This window comes from Denticeps clupeoides, chromosome 11 (genome assembly GCF_900700375.1).
Source record: "Denticeps clupeoides chromosome 11, fDenClu1.1, whole genome shotgun sequence".
Lineage (NCBI taxonomy): Eukaryota > Metazoa > Chordata > Actinopteri > Clupeiformes > Denticipitidae > Denticeps > Denticeps clupeoides.
The window spans coordinates 7,644,367-7,657,543 of record NC_041717.1 but is presented as its reverse complement, the minus strand read 5'-3'; the positions used below and the strand labels follow the sequence as shown (position 1 = coordinate 7,657,543).

The 13,177-nt window shown below is 45.0% G+C and overlaps 1 long non-coding RNA gene across 1 annotated transcript in view; it reads left to right on the top strand.

Moving 5' to 3' along the window:
- LOC114799002 (uncharacterized) overlaps window positions 1-13,177 on the top strand; it is a 36,912-nt gene that overhangs the window by 1,036 nt on the left and 22,699 nt on the right. The window contains exon 2 of the long non-coding RNA XR_003751166.1: window positions 172-256. This is a non-coding gene — a long non-coding RNA (uncharacterized LOC114799002). The remainder of the gene's footprint in view (window positions 1-171; window positions 257-13,177) is intronic.

Here is a 13,177-nt window from a genome sequence, read left to right as displayed (position 1 = left end):
ACTCAATCTGCGGCAAGGGTAGTATGGATTGATGTCAGTGGAGCGGAGGTTCAGAGTAGGGCGGCCTTGAAGGCATCTGAGCGCCTTCTGCTGTGACATGTGAGCCTGGAGTGGAGGGAGACGTATTGATCCGCTGGAAGATAACATCAGCCTTGTCTCGTATCTCCACAGCGACCTGCCATGTGATGACCCTGAGGTCTCAGCTGGGGTCAGAAGTTCAGGACGGGCTGAGAGAAGCTTCTCAGTGTGCATCTGTGTGAGTATAGAAGTCAGGCAGAGCCGACTGCTGTGGTCTGGAGTTCATTGCTGTCTTCAGGGCATTATCTCAGTCAGGCTAAGGGATCACACACTGAGCCATCAGAGAACAAACGCCTCAGCCCAGACATCAAACCAGACCCATCATAGAAGGTCCCTCACTGACATTACAAAGGGAGGCTTGTTTTTCACCAAAAGCTCAACATATGTCTGGATAATGTGACCTGATAGATAAACTGAGACGTACGGGGGGCAAACGTTGAGATTTTATGCTTGTGTGGTTGGCTTGTCTGTCGGCCGTCTGCGTAAAATGCAGCTGCCGATACTTAAAAAGGCCAGACCACCACCAAGACAAGCCATCAGCTTTCTCTGGGTTGCTCGAGCACATGTCAGATATGTGGGCAACATATTGATAAAAATAAAAAAGCGGTAGTAGACGTGGCGCTTGGGGATCATATCAACTATGTCATCGGAATTTACAGAAATAAACAGATGGAAGCAGGGAAGGTCTGTGCATTGGTCATCTGTTTTAAAGAATACCGAACAATTGCAATGTTCCCTAATGTGCCCCTTTATATAATTCAATGTAAATATGACCATTCATATATTGCCAACAAACTGAGTTTTATAGAACAACGAAGCAAATTTCAAGTATAAATTAACCATTTTACAGCATTATGTTACCCTACTACTGAGATTGAGATGTTTGGAGGACTTATACGTCCTGTACTAGTACGTGCTGTACTAAATTATTGGCTTTACATTGGGAAAGACATTTTTTTTTACCAGTGCACAGCCTGTAAATTTGAAAAGGATTTTTAGCATTCCTATTAGCAACAAACCAATACAATTTGTAGTTAATCTGCTGTTAATCTGATAATCTCTGAGTATGGCCACATCGCCCACACTTATCTGAAATAGATACTGGCAGGTAGGAGGCCTTTTCTTGGGCCGACGTCGAGCAGCACAGCAGGGAGGGAAGCTGTCGTTTGTGTGGCCGCTGGGTCTCTTAGAATATCACCTCAACCCGAATCAAAATAAAAAAACGCGGACGGCCCTTTACACGAAGCGACAGTGCTGAAAGTGCAGGCCATCAGGAAACATTTTAACCACCCAGCAACATCTCTGGACACGGGGCATTTTTCAATCTAAACCAGACTCACCTTGTGGTTTGCATATATCTTCTGGGTTCTGGGTGAGTCACGGGTAATCTGAGCGCCGTCTGGTTTTGTGGACAGTGATAAATTTGTCAGGATAAATGCAACGGGCCTTTGTAGACGAGTCTTAAATACAGTAGGGGTTACTGCTGGCTCATGTGATTCTGGGCCAGTCAAGGACAAACAAGCCCTTCTAGATAATGAACTCCTTTCAGAATCAGCAGACGTCTTGTATTCGGAGGAAATGAATGCTGCTCGGCCCTCAGCACAGCTCATTTACTGCGCCCAGCACCATACACAGCACATGAATCAAACCTGGGGCCTTGAAAGTAAAGTGTTTTCCTATTAGATTCAGATAGGTCCCGGTGAACGGCGCCTCATGCCATGCTGATGTTCAGTGATGGAAAATCATTTTTATAAAGCAAAATATATATATATATTTTTAAATAAAAAATAGCAACAAAAGCGTTTTCTGAAAAATGACATTGTACACTTTTGACTGTCAAATGGCTAATTTATGAGCACGCCAAACCTCCAAGTGTTTGGCTTGGACTTTTAACACAGGCTCCCACAGCTCCCGGAGGTAACTGTAAAATGAAATATGGAGGCCAACATGTAATTTATTTATTTCTGGCTCTGCTCAGGGGCTTTCACTGAGCTATTTGTTTTAATTCTCCAGAGTGCTGTTGGAGAAGCTGATTCCTGCTCGCATTAATAAAAATAATATTTTGCAGAACAGGTCTAATGGTCAAAATGTCACTTCAGTGGTTCTCCCTGTTCCCCTGATCAGTTGTAACTCAGCAAGCCCTCATTTTATTCTCTGCTCTTAAAAGAAAGGAATGAAAATTGAACATTAGAAAAGCCTCCCTGCTTTTATTACTTTTCTATTCATCTTTGCAGTTGCAAGGTGGTCCAAAAGTCACAGTGAAATATACAGGCGCTTTCAGCGAGATGAAGGTCTCAGCACTACTGAAGGCCTCAACCCTGTCAGAATAACGCAGAGGAGAAGACACAGAGGAGACAGGAGGACATAAAGACAGAAGAGAGTTTAAAAAATGGTAAATAGGAGAAATAGGGTGAGTGGTGGGATTTATTCAGGCTATAATGGCACATTTGGAGATGGGAAGGGAACAGTGCTGATTTGGGCAGAGCGAGGCACGACCTCTCTGACCTGCTGACCCCAGGCCTGTCTCTGTCTGTCTGATGGACGGATGGAGGGTCTGTCAGCAGGGGTGTTTGTGTGTGTGCTTGTTTGCGTGTGTGCATGTGTGTGGGGTTTGGCGAATTCCTCCAGAGTTCACATTGAGGCCAACCCCATGGTGCAGTGTTGGAAGGGCCCATTAATTACAGCGCAGTGACACTGGGACGGCATGAACTTTAATGGATGCGGCCTGTGCCGCAGGAGAGCCAGTCTGTCATGCAGTGAAAGGGTCAGAAGAGGAGAGGTGGAGAAAGGAGAGCTTCCGGGCATTCAGATGACAACACCTTGAATTATCTGTAATAAAATAAGGCTGTCTTACCACTAAGCAGTTTTTAGTTCAGACATAACATAACCCTTCAGTCATGATGTACAAATGAACTCTTCAAACAGCGCTGCTGCATTTGCAGGTATTTTGTGACGAATTTACATTTTTTTTTCTCACACAGTTGGACCATTTTCATTTAGTGTGTAAGTTACAGTGCAAAGTTCTGACTTAATTATTTAAGTCTGTACATATCGTACACCTTTTGGACTGTTCTGTGTGTTAGTCTGTGTGTGTGTGTGTGTGTGTGTGTGTGTGTGTGTGTGTGTGTATCTTGTCAGTTGGGAATGAGCGATGGCCTGCCAAGTGAGAGGACGGACTCCTGCTTGTCAGGGTTCCTAGGGCTGGCCTTTGATCTGCCCGACGGATAATGAATAACAAATGAAAGGCCGAGTACACACAGGGTCTGTGGCCATGAGTGTGAGTGGTGCTGAAGTCGGCGGGGGTCCACCTTCCCGCTTTTGTTCTGTTGTAGCACCCGGTGGAGGCAGAGGTGTCGGAGGAGACGGGACTGATTGAGCGAGGGCAGGAGAGGGGTCAGGGAGAGGGCAGGGACACGGCCTCCCGGGCCATGGGCCACCCCACACCCACATTCAGTCACCCAGGCCCCAATAGGGCACTTGCTGTAGGGTTCAGGGCTGAGCTGAACCCAGGTTATCTTAAGTATTTTGTCTGCCGTAAATTAGGCAGCACAGGCTCCATTTACAATATATGACCGTTCCACCGCCTTCCAGCTGTAAATGAGAATGGCCTCATGATGAATTTGGAGCCTGTTGTTAAAGCACAGGACACAGGATGTTTGTAAAAATACAATTATAACATTTTCATTCAGTTCTTAATTACAATTGTATGTTATAGCATTATGATTACTATGCAGGTAAATCTGATAAAAAATATTTCTTCCTGTTTAATATATAATGTAACAACTTATCTTAGAGAGAATTTGTAATACAAAAAACAAAACAACATGCGTAAATTGAAAATACATCAGTAAGGGACTCAACATATAATCACATATAGTCGGAAGGAGAAAATAAAAAATTAAATATATATAATAAAAATGGTAATAAAATGGTAAATTCCACAGCATATTCTCAAAACTGTACTGGATACATGGATCCATTGTAGGGAATCATAATACAAGAAGGGGTCCACCCTCTCTCACTCAACTCAAAAGATTCCCTCTTTTGGGTATTGGATGGTTGTGGATGTCAAAAATAAATGTCATAAAATACCACATAGACCAAATACCTGTTACCACATGCCAGTTGGTCCCCTGATAAAAGAATAACGATACGCTGCACTTTAACAATGTAATTAATTGAGAAGTGCTCTTTCAGACAGTGTATTAAAAGTGAAAAGTGAGAACCAGAACCAGGTGTGTGTCGGCCCGGTGCGTTTGACCCGTGCAGCGGGCCATGGGGTCAGCTCTGGGGGAGCCGATGGCCATGGCTCTTGTTTGTTAGTTTAGGCCCAGGCATCACGCATACCCTGGAGCCACTCTGGCGGTTCATCGCGGAGGCAGGGCCCCTGAAAGAAATGCCACGCGGGGGCCCGGAGCTGCCTTTCGGCTCCCTTCTATTCAATTAGCCCAGCCGGGAAATTGCATTTAGATGTGCCTGTTGCTGGTTAGTCAGCACTGGTTTGGTGTGGGGGGAGGGGAGGGGCTGTTTGTTTATTGATTCGTCATCAGAAACTTCATTTGCTCAACCTGTGCCCCCCCCCCCCAAACACACATACACAAGACAGCTTTATCATTCCAATTATGGGCTGCGCCTTTGTTCCTGACCCTGTGGTACTCTGGAGAGATCACACTGCCTGTCAGACACGCTGTGATTCCCACAGGCCCACCGGCGGTGTGATGGATTGAGGCCTGGCAATCCCTGGCTGTGCGCTGTAAACGTGCGCCGATGCTGATGATGGTAAATAGGTGCTGGTGTTTTATTGTTGCCACAGGCTTCTCGCGTTGGTTTTTTTTTTGTTGTTGTTTTTCAAGTTGATTCAAGTTAATTTTTAACCCCCTCTTTGTTCCTCGTGCACCGTGATGGACAAGGCACAATGCTCCGGTGATAAATCAGGCAGATTCTCTGCATTTGAATGATAAAACAATATTGGCCCTAAAGTAACCCTCACGGACCATGGGTGACTGATTGCTCCACTCACGGCTCCAAGCACATGCAAAGAGGACTGCTTTTGACATTTAAATCCACAGGCCAGGTACCTTTCTTTGCATGGGCTCCGGTGAACACGAACCCTTCAAAGTGTGCAGATACAATCCCGTCACCACAGTTTATGGAGAAATTAGGACCAGTGCAGAAGTGTCCAAACGGCTTGAGTTATTGGCCCGTCTCAGTGGAAACGCTGAGGGGGCAACTATAACGCCAAGATGGGATACATGTGAGTCCCGGGGGCGGAGGTGGGCATGATTTATGACACCGCTGGTATTGAATTCGCCCTAAAGAAACCCTGGGCCTGAGAAATCATGTGGTGGGACCCCCCGGTTTAACCCTTGTCTGCTGATGCTGATGTGGCCTGACAGAAGAGTTTCAGTGGAGGCGAGTGAGTGAAATCAAGACGCGCTTTTGCAATCCAACTGACACATCATCACAATGATGTCATCAACAAGGAAGAGCGGGAGAGAGAGCACTTGCTAGTTGTGAATTTTTGTGCAGAAATGGTTTGGAATTGTGTTATGTATGACAATTCAGATCAGATCAGATGTATGTACTGTATGTATTTGAGGCGTGTGTATGTACATGGGTTCTTATGTACTTAAGTGCACACAATCACAGAAATGCATGAAAATTATCTTCATGATCATGACAATTGTTTTGGAATCTATAGAGAATAGGTCCCCATGTAGGTTTAGACATAAATGTGGAAGTCCTTTTGAATTGTGTCAAGTACATATGAATATGCTGCATATTCTTGATTTTAAACAACCAGGCGTAATTATTTGAGAAAACGTGAGTGTTATGAGAACAGTGCAAGTGAACGTGCCATAGAATAGTGTTAAAGTTATGTAATAATAGTTCCCAAACCCTGAAAAGAAGTCCATGTTTCATTTTTCCCAATCACGGAAGAAGCAGGAAAAGAATGAGCAGGATGGGGAGGGATGGATGGGGCAAGTGTGCAATATACGAGTGTTGAGAGAGCAGGGAAAGGGAAAAAAAAAATGAAAGAGAGCCAAAGCCTCAGATTTGATGTGGGCGTTTTTCTGACAGCTATAATTCTCCAGCCTACAGAATTTCATCAACACAAGTTGTGTTAAATCTGTGCCGCGGGGCTCCGGCCCTTTCAAGTCTCCCGCACTGACAGGTAGATTTATTAGGGCTGAAATTTGTACGGATCAGACATCACTCATGGCACGCTGTCAAAGTGTCAGCAGGCAGTCTTCCTGCTGGGGCCTTTTGCTTTTTTCCAGGGCATTTCTGTAGGGACCGAAAATTTCTCACTCACGCTCCAACTGGCGGCAGAGAATGACGGCTTTTATTTATGCTTTCGCCAGAAATACGACATTAGCTGCGCGGGGAGCTGCTGAAGAGTACCTGTGACAAAGTTAACTCTGCAAACACTGCTCGGGTGTACGAATGGACAAATATTTTCACATTAAGCCGTTGGTCTATTTTTTTCTGTCAGTAAGAACGAAAAAGTTAATTTGATGTGTTGAGTGAAGGAGAGAAATGAGGTAAAATAAGAGGCGGGAGTGTGTGTCGAGCTGCAGCAGTGTTTGAGCGGAGGTGAGGACGTTTGAGTCCGACACACGTGGGGAGAGAGAGCCAAGTGTTAGGTGAGGGAGGGCTCGAGACACGTGCCTTTGGGAAAATTACGCGTGTGTGGAGAGCCATTGGGTCTTTGTGTTCATGGAGTCCACCTGACAAGTTTTTTCATTCCACCTTTTTCTATCTGCCATGATTGGGAACGCCTGTCCTCATAAAGATAAGGAATTATAGAATTATAGTAATGTCACATTTCACATTTGGATTTACAGACATAAACAAAGCAATGGCTGCTCATTTGTTCTCTGCATCATGGAGGGAAAGAGCTAACTACCAACCTAGCCTATTTTTTCAATCTTATTATTTCTGTCACTCAGAAGATGAAATTTAGAAACAAAGTTTAAAATGGGTGGAGGCCACAGTGATGATTGACAGTTCTCACATTTTAGACTACTGAAAGTCAGTCACTGTGTGGGAATGTTTGCCTTCAGCCAGGGGGTTTTGTCATCAGCCGTGTACAGTTGGGGCTGCAGTGGTGGCCAGCGACTACAACATCCTGCTCCAGGATGTCCTCCACATTTGGTAGCATGTTGTACATTGATATTGCCTTCCTGCGCCAGATGCTCCCACAATGCAGGGTGCTCCTTTCAGCTTGGGCCAGTGACGTAGACGCCTCCCACCATCGTCCGGGATTTTAGCCAAGCTTCACTGACCTTGTTGTCCCTTGAGTGTCTGAAGGTCAAAGAAACTTTGACAAGAGATGACGTGGTAGTTGCCCAGATCTAACGTAAAGCTCTGAGGGATTCCCAGCCACCTTCTGATGTAGTTGCTGATCTTTCACCTCACTCCTTCCACACCAGTGTCAGCCACATCAACCTGGGAAACAATGTTCTTCAGCCACCTCTCCAACCATACCAAAGTTAGCTTTAATTAATGGAAGCTACACACAGGCATAAAAGGATGGAGCACATTTAAAATACATGCACAGATCAGCCTCACCATGCACATTTATACTAATCCTTTAAACAGTGACAATATGCTTGGAACTTTCTGCTTGGAACAGGAACACTGTGAACACTGTGTCAAAGGTAATTGGATGGCATGTTCATGTTCATGCAGTGGTATCCAAAGGTGGCCCAAACTGGAAGCTCACCTGAACCGATCCCATAGATGAACTGCTGAAAACCTTAACACTGAATATGATATGATAGTGTGAGGACACACAGTGGGGCAGTGCAGCTGCTGACTGATCAGGATGCCCTGTCCTCCAATAGATGTGCCTACATTGGGCATCACCTTCCTGTCCATTGTTGCCAACCTAGTACACCCCTTCATGTATTGTGGGATGTATTTTGCCAGTAATGGTTTAATGGATGTGGCATTAACATTTGTGGGATAATCTAGAATAAACAGACGAACCATACTGTGCATGTGGTTTTAATGTTGTGGCTGATCAGAACATATGGGTTAATACAGTGGTAGAAAGATATGTAAACGTGTGTGTGAGAGACAGAAATGAGTAGGGGGTTCTGGAAGCTGCTTAGAAACTCCCATCATTCCAACATTTGGTCCTGATATTGTTTTAATATTGAGTTAAATAGTCATATTGGGTTTGTAAACTTATCATCCATAAAAAATACAAACACTCTCAAAAATTAAAGAAATTGGGGAGAAGTCTCTAAGATTTATAAAAATCCTCTCAGGGCCTTTAAAAAAAAAAACATACTAAACATGTATTTCTGAATTTAACCTTCTCTTTCTGTCTCTCTCTCTTTCATTCCATTGCAAAACCTTGCGAAAGTGAGGCTTCTATGTGAACAGTGTCAGAATGAGTGTCAGTATGGCGCAATAAAGCCTCATTTTGGGCGCGCAGATGCACCCTTTTACAAAGGCCGACCTCTTGACCCTGCACCTCACCCAGATGGGTAATCAAGGATTGTGGGACTTTACATGCAACCCTTCCTCTCTCTCGGTTTTCTCCTGCCCTGCAAACTCTTCACTTTCTCCATTTCCAGCTGTGTTGCTCGAGCCGAAGAGAGCAGAGTGCTGTAAACACCCTCTGCACGCTGACTTATTTTGCATGAGCTCACGAATAATTGTTGCACTGACAGCACTCTTGTCGGTAAGTTGGTGATAAATTGAACTGATGATGAAAACGAAATGGCGAGCTGACAAAACGAATTAGCTTTTTCTGCTTCGCGGCAGCTCCATCTTCCAAATCAAACGTGATACAAATCTGTAATTATGACACGACTCGGTCAAAAAAAAAAAAAAAGAAGGAAAGAAAGAGAGGCAGAATGCAGAGGGGTGGGATGAAAAAAAAAAGACAAACTGGGGACAGAGGAGCAAAAAAACATGACGACAGAAAAAGACGGACGAGGAGAAGAAAAAAAAAAAAAAAAGATGAACGGCTACTCTGTCAGCATGTCTGCTCAGAGTTGAGAGATAATTACACTCTGAGCCGGCAGGCACTCGCAGACCCTGACAGTTTCATTAAAATCTGTCCACCCGCCCTTTCCTCTGGCAAACCGCGAACGAGAGCCCTCTGTGAGAAAGACAAAGAGAGAGATAAAGGAAGAAGGGCTAGAGGGGGATCCGCTAAAAATGATGCAAGTGAAAACTTGACGGCACATCCATTACTTTTTTAAAATAAGGGAGATGCAAAGACCACAGGATGATAAGACGTTAATTAAAAGAATAAATGTTCATAATTAAAGCCATTTCAACTGAACACAGTCATTTAATGATAATAAAATATGTATTTACACATTTTTTATTCTGACAGTCACATACGTCTCAAGGTGTTCCATTTGACTTCCACAGGCACAATAAAATTAGATATCTAGTCATGTTTTAATTAATAAATGTATATATTGTAAGGATGGACATCAAGGGAGCCTGCTTTTGTGTTGCATAACAGCTGTCTGCAGGGGGAGGTGTGACATTCCTGTGTCGATGGTTGTGCGTGAAGATTCGACACCTCTGTTTTACATGTCTTTTGTCTGACGGCAACGTGTGAAGTGTCAGCCGTCAGGTCCGCCCACCCTCTTTGTCTTCCCCAAATGGGAGGCACCGGGGGCGTGACATCAGAAACAACAGGTTCTGATTGGTCAATGACAACTTCCTGTAGGCCAGTGACAACTTCCTGTAGGCCAGGGGTATAAAGGTCTGCTCACATGTGGAAAAGGAGCTATGAGCTTTCCATCAGAAGCCGGAAGGCTTCTGAGCCTTTCTCTCCCCCTCTCTTTCTCTTCTCCCTCTTTACTCTTTCTTCTCATGTTTATTTTCTCTGCAACCTTGGTACCTTTTTACATTCAATATTCACATGCAACTGCAATAATTATTTACCGGTGTTAATAAATTAGAAACTGTTTATTTTTAACCTCTACTGTGCCATGCCTCTTTCTGCCAGGTAACATCAAATTTGAGTGGTTGAATACAGTGCTTTGTGTGGAGGGAGAAAGAGTTTTTTCTACACACTCTATTCTCTTCTCCCACACAACATGGTCTTTTTTACAATATATTTTAACATTTAGATTTATTCACTTAGCCTAGTGACGGTCTGACGATCTGTCAAAGGATTTTTCCTGCCTTTCCTGCCTCTCTGTCATGACACATTTACATTTTACATTTACATTTACGGCATTTGGCAGACGCCCTTATCCAGAGCGACTTACAACGTGCTTTCAAGTTACCATCGATGAAGAGATCAATTCCGGTTCACTAGGACCCCAACTATGAATACATCTATTTAATTCACTCTGTTGTAGATTCTGTACACAAAGTTTGACAAGAAAATTACAATTTAATCTAAATATTCTTTAAAGAGGAAGGTCTTGAGCTGTCGTTTGAAGGTGCTCAGTGACTGAGCTGTTCTGACCTCGAGGGGAAGTTCATTCCACCACCGAGGGGCCAAGACGGAGAAGAGTCTAGATGAATGTTTTCCTTTTACCTTCAGAGATGGAGGGACCAGGCGAGCAGTACTGGAGGCTCGGAGTAGACGAGGTGCAGTGCGAGGTGTAATAAGGGCTGTGAGGTAGGATGGTGCTGCTCCATGTTTAGCTTTGTAGGCCAGCATCAGTATTTTGAACCTGATGCGTGCAGCTACTGGGAGCCAGTGGAGGGAACATAGCAGAGGGGTGGTATGGGAGAATTTGGGAAGGTTGAAGATCAGTCGTGCTGCTGCATTTTGTATGAGTTGTAGAGGTCGGATGGTACATAGAGGTAGACCAGCTAGAAGGGAGTTGCAGTAGTCCAGTCGTGAGATTACTAAGGACTGAACCAGTAGTTGGGTGGCCTGGGTTGACAGGTAAGGGCGGATTCGTCTGATATTGTAGAGAAGGAATCTACATGAGCGGGAAAGATTGCTGATGTGAGTTGAGAAGGAGAGTTGGTTGTCTATTGTTACGCCAAGGTTGCGGGCTGTTGCAGAAGGAGAGAGCTGCGAGTTGTCTAGGTAAATAGCAAGATCCTGATGTGGTGACACCAAGGAAGGGGAGGAACCAGGCACAGGTGAAATACGAACTGATTTGTTATACAAGACAAACATATGGGGGAAGTGGAAATGGGAAAAGTAAAGGTCTCACTCTCACAGACACAACAACTTCACATTTACACATTACCAAGACCCTGAGTCACACCGACTTAGGCAGCGACTCCAACCAAAACCTCTAGCTCAGGGACTTCCCTGTGGCCACCAAACACACACCATCCACACACCTTACACAACACCAACCCGATGTGCTCACACTCTCACACTGTGACACTGACAGATTTACAAGACTGGATAGAGAAAACTGGTGCTGGTACTTAAAAGCAGGAAAAACAGGTGTAGGGAATCGGGAAGGGGTGGGGCCTGTCCTCAGTGCCCCAGGACCGGTAATTGCTGGACGCTGTGGAGTATCTTTGCAGACAGTAAACTGGAAAAGCGGGTTTAGAAAGTGGACGGCTGGATTTAATAGAGAGGGCTTCATTCAATAGTTACGGGTTCATCCACCACCCCAGAGCAACACAGGGTTAAGTGTGCTAATCTTGGGCATGAAAGAAGTGGCAGGATTTGTGTGGGTTAGTTCCATGTTAATGACATTTCACTGGGCACTAAAGGCTTCTGGAGAAGGATCTCCTCCTAGTATCCATCAGTTTGATCATATTTATAGTCCGTGTTACCTCACAATCTCCAAGTCCTGCAGACCTTACGGGAATAGCTAATATGTCCCATGCCATCACTTCTGCCTGAAACCTTTCTCACACTGTATTTCTGTGTCACACCTACTCATTTATTAAGCTTTGTTTTTCTGACTATTTAAAAGTCAAAATCTACCTTATGTTAGATAATGGAGGTGGTTTTTCAATAGTGTTGATAGAATTCCTACTGAGCATTTGGTCTCTTTCCTTCATCTCATGCTGCTGCTGTTGATGATGAGTGGGCGTGTCCAAATTTTCAATAGGCAGTTCTTTTTAAGTGACATTTCATTGTGCCCTCTGCTTTTAACCCATCACCATTGGTGATCAAGGTCATCACAGGCACCCGGGGAGCACCTCAGTGGCACCTTGGCGGTTTGGGATTTGAACCGGCAACCTTCTGATTAAGGGGCCACCACTGCCCCAATATCCAACTCCACGCTGTTGAGTCAGGGTGATGACCAAAGGCTGTAGATCTGCAGCCAACCAAAGAAAGAGTTTAGAACATCAGCTAATCTGTTCCCAAACCCCCCTGCCTCACCCACAAAACTGCCGTTGTTGAAGGCGTAGTCCGTACCCGTGGACCACTGTTTAGAGGTGCTGTCACTGCCACCTCTCTGGGACTTTCGTCGACGGATTGAATTTATTCTCTAGCAAATGAATGTTGACATGCTGATAACACTTTACACCCTAAACACAAACATGTGTCGGCTATTACGGACCCGTGCAACAATTTTTATAGTTTATTATTGCCTCACTCTCTACAAAGTACAGCTGCACATGCTCCAGCCGTACTGTGTTTGTATGTGTGTGTTTGTGAATGTGGGCTTAGTGGAGAGTCTTGTGATGTGATCCATCTTGACGTTCCAGAAAACAGCTGCACGTAGCCGAGTGACACAACCAAACACGGCAGCATTCCCATCCACACACCACCTAAAAGTGTTTACGCGCTCTGTGCATCTCCGTCCGAGTGTGTTTGCACAGCGTTTAAACACACAGGCGGGCGTATTTCTGCGGCATAACGTCATCGACGCCACGTCTTTTATTGTCACCATCGTGTCATCTTCTCGACGCGAGTTCCATTTACCGGGACGCAGGGACTCTAGTGAGTGTTAAACGAGTGCTGAAAGGGAGACGTCAGGCAACATCTGCTTTCGATGAGGGCGACAGGAATTGGATGGGGGAGCGCCGGGACAGCGAGAGGTGGGTTCCGGAACGAACCGGAGAACGCCAGAGCCTCTAGACAACGTCCGCCCCACCACACCGATACAAATTACTCACAGAGCAGTGTCTGCCCTGCACTCACACAGTTGTGTGTGTGTTGTTGAGACACTGCAGGCAC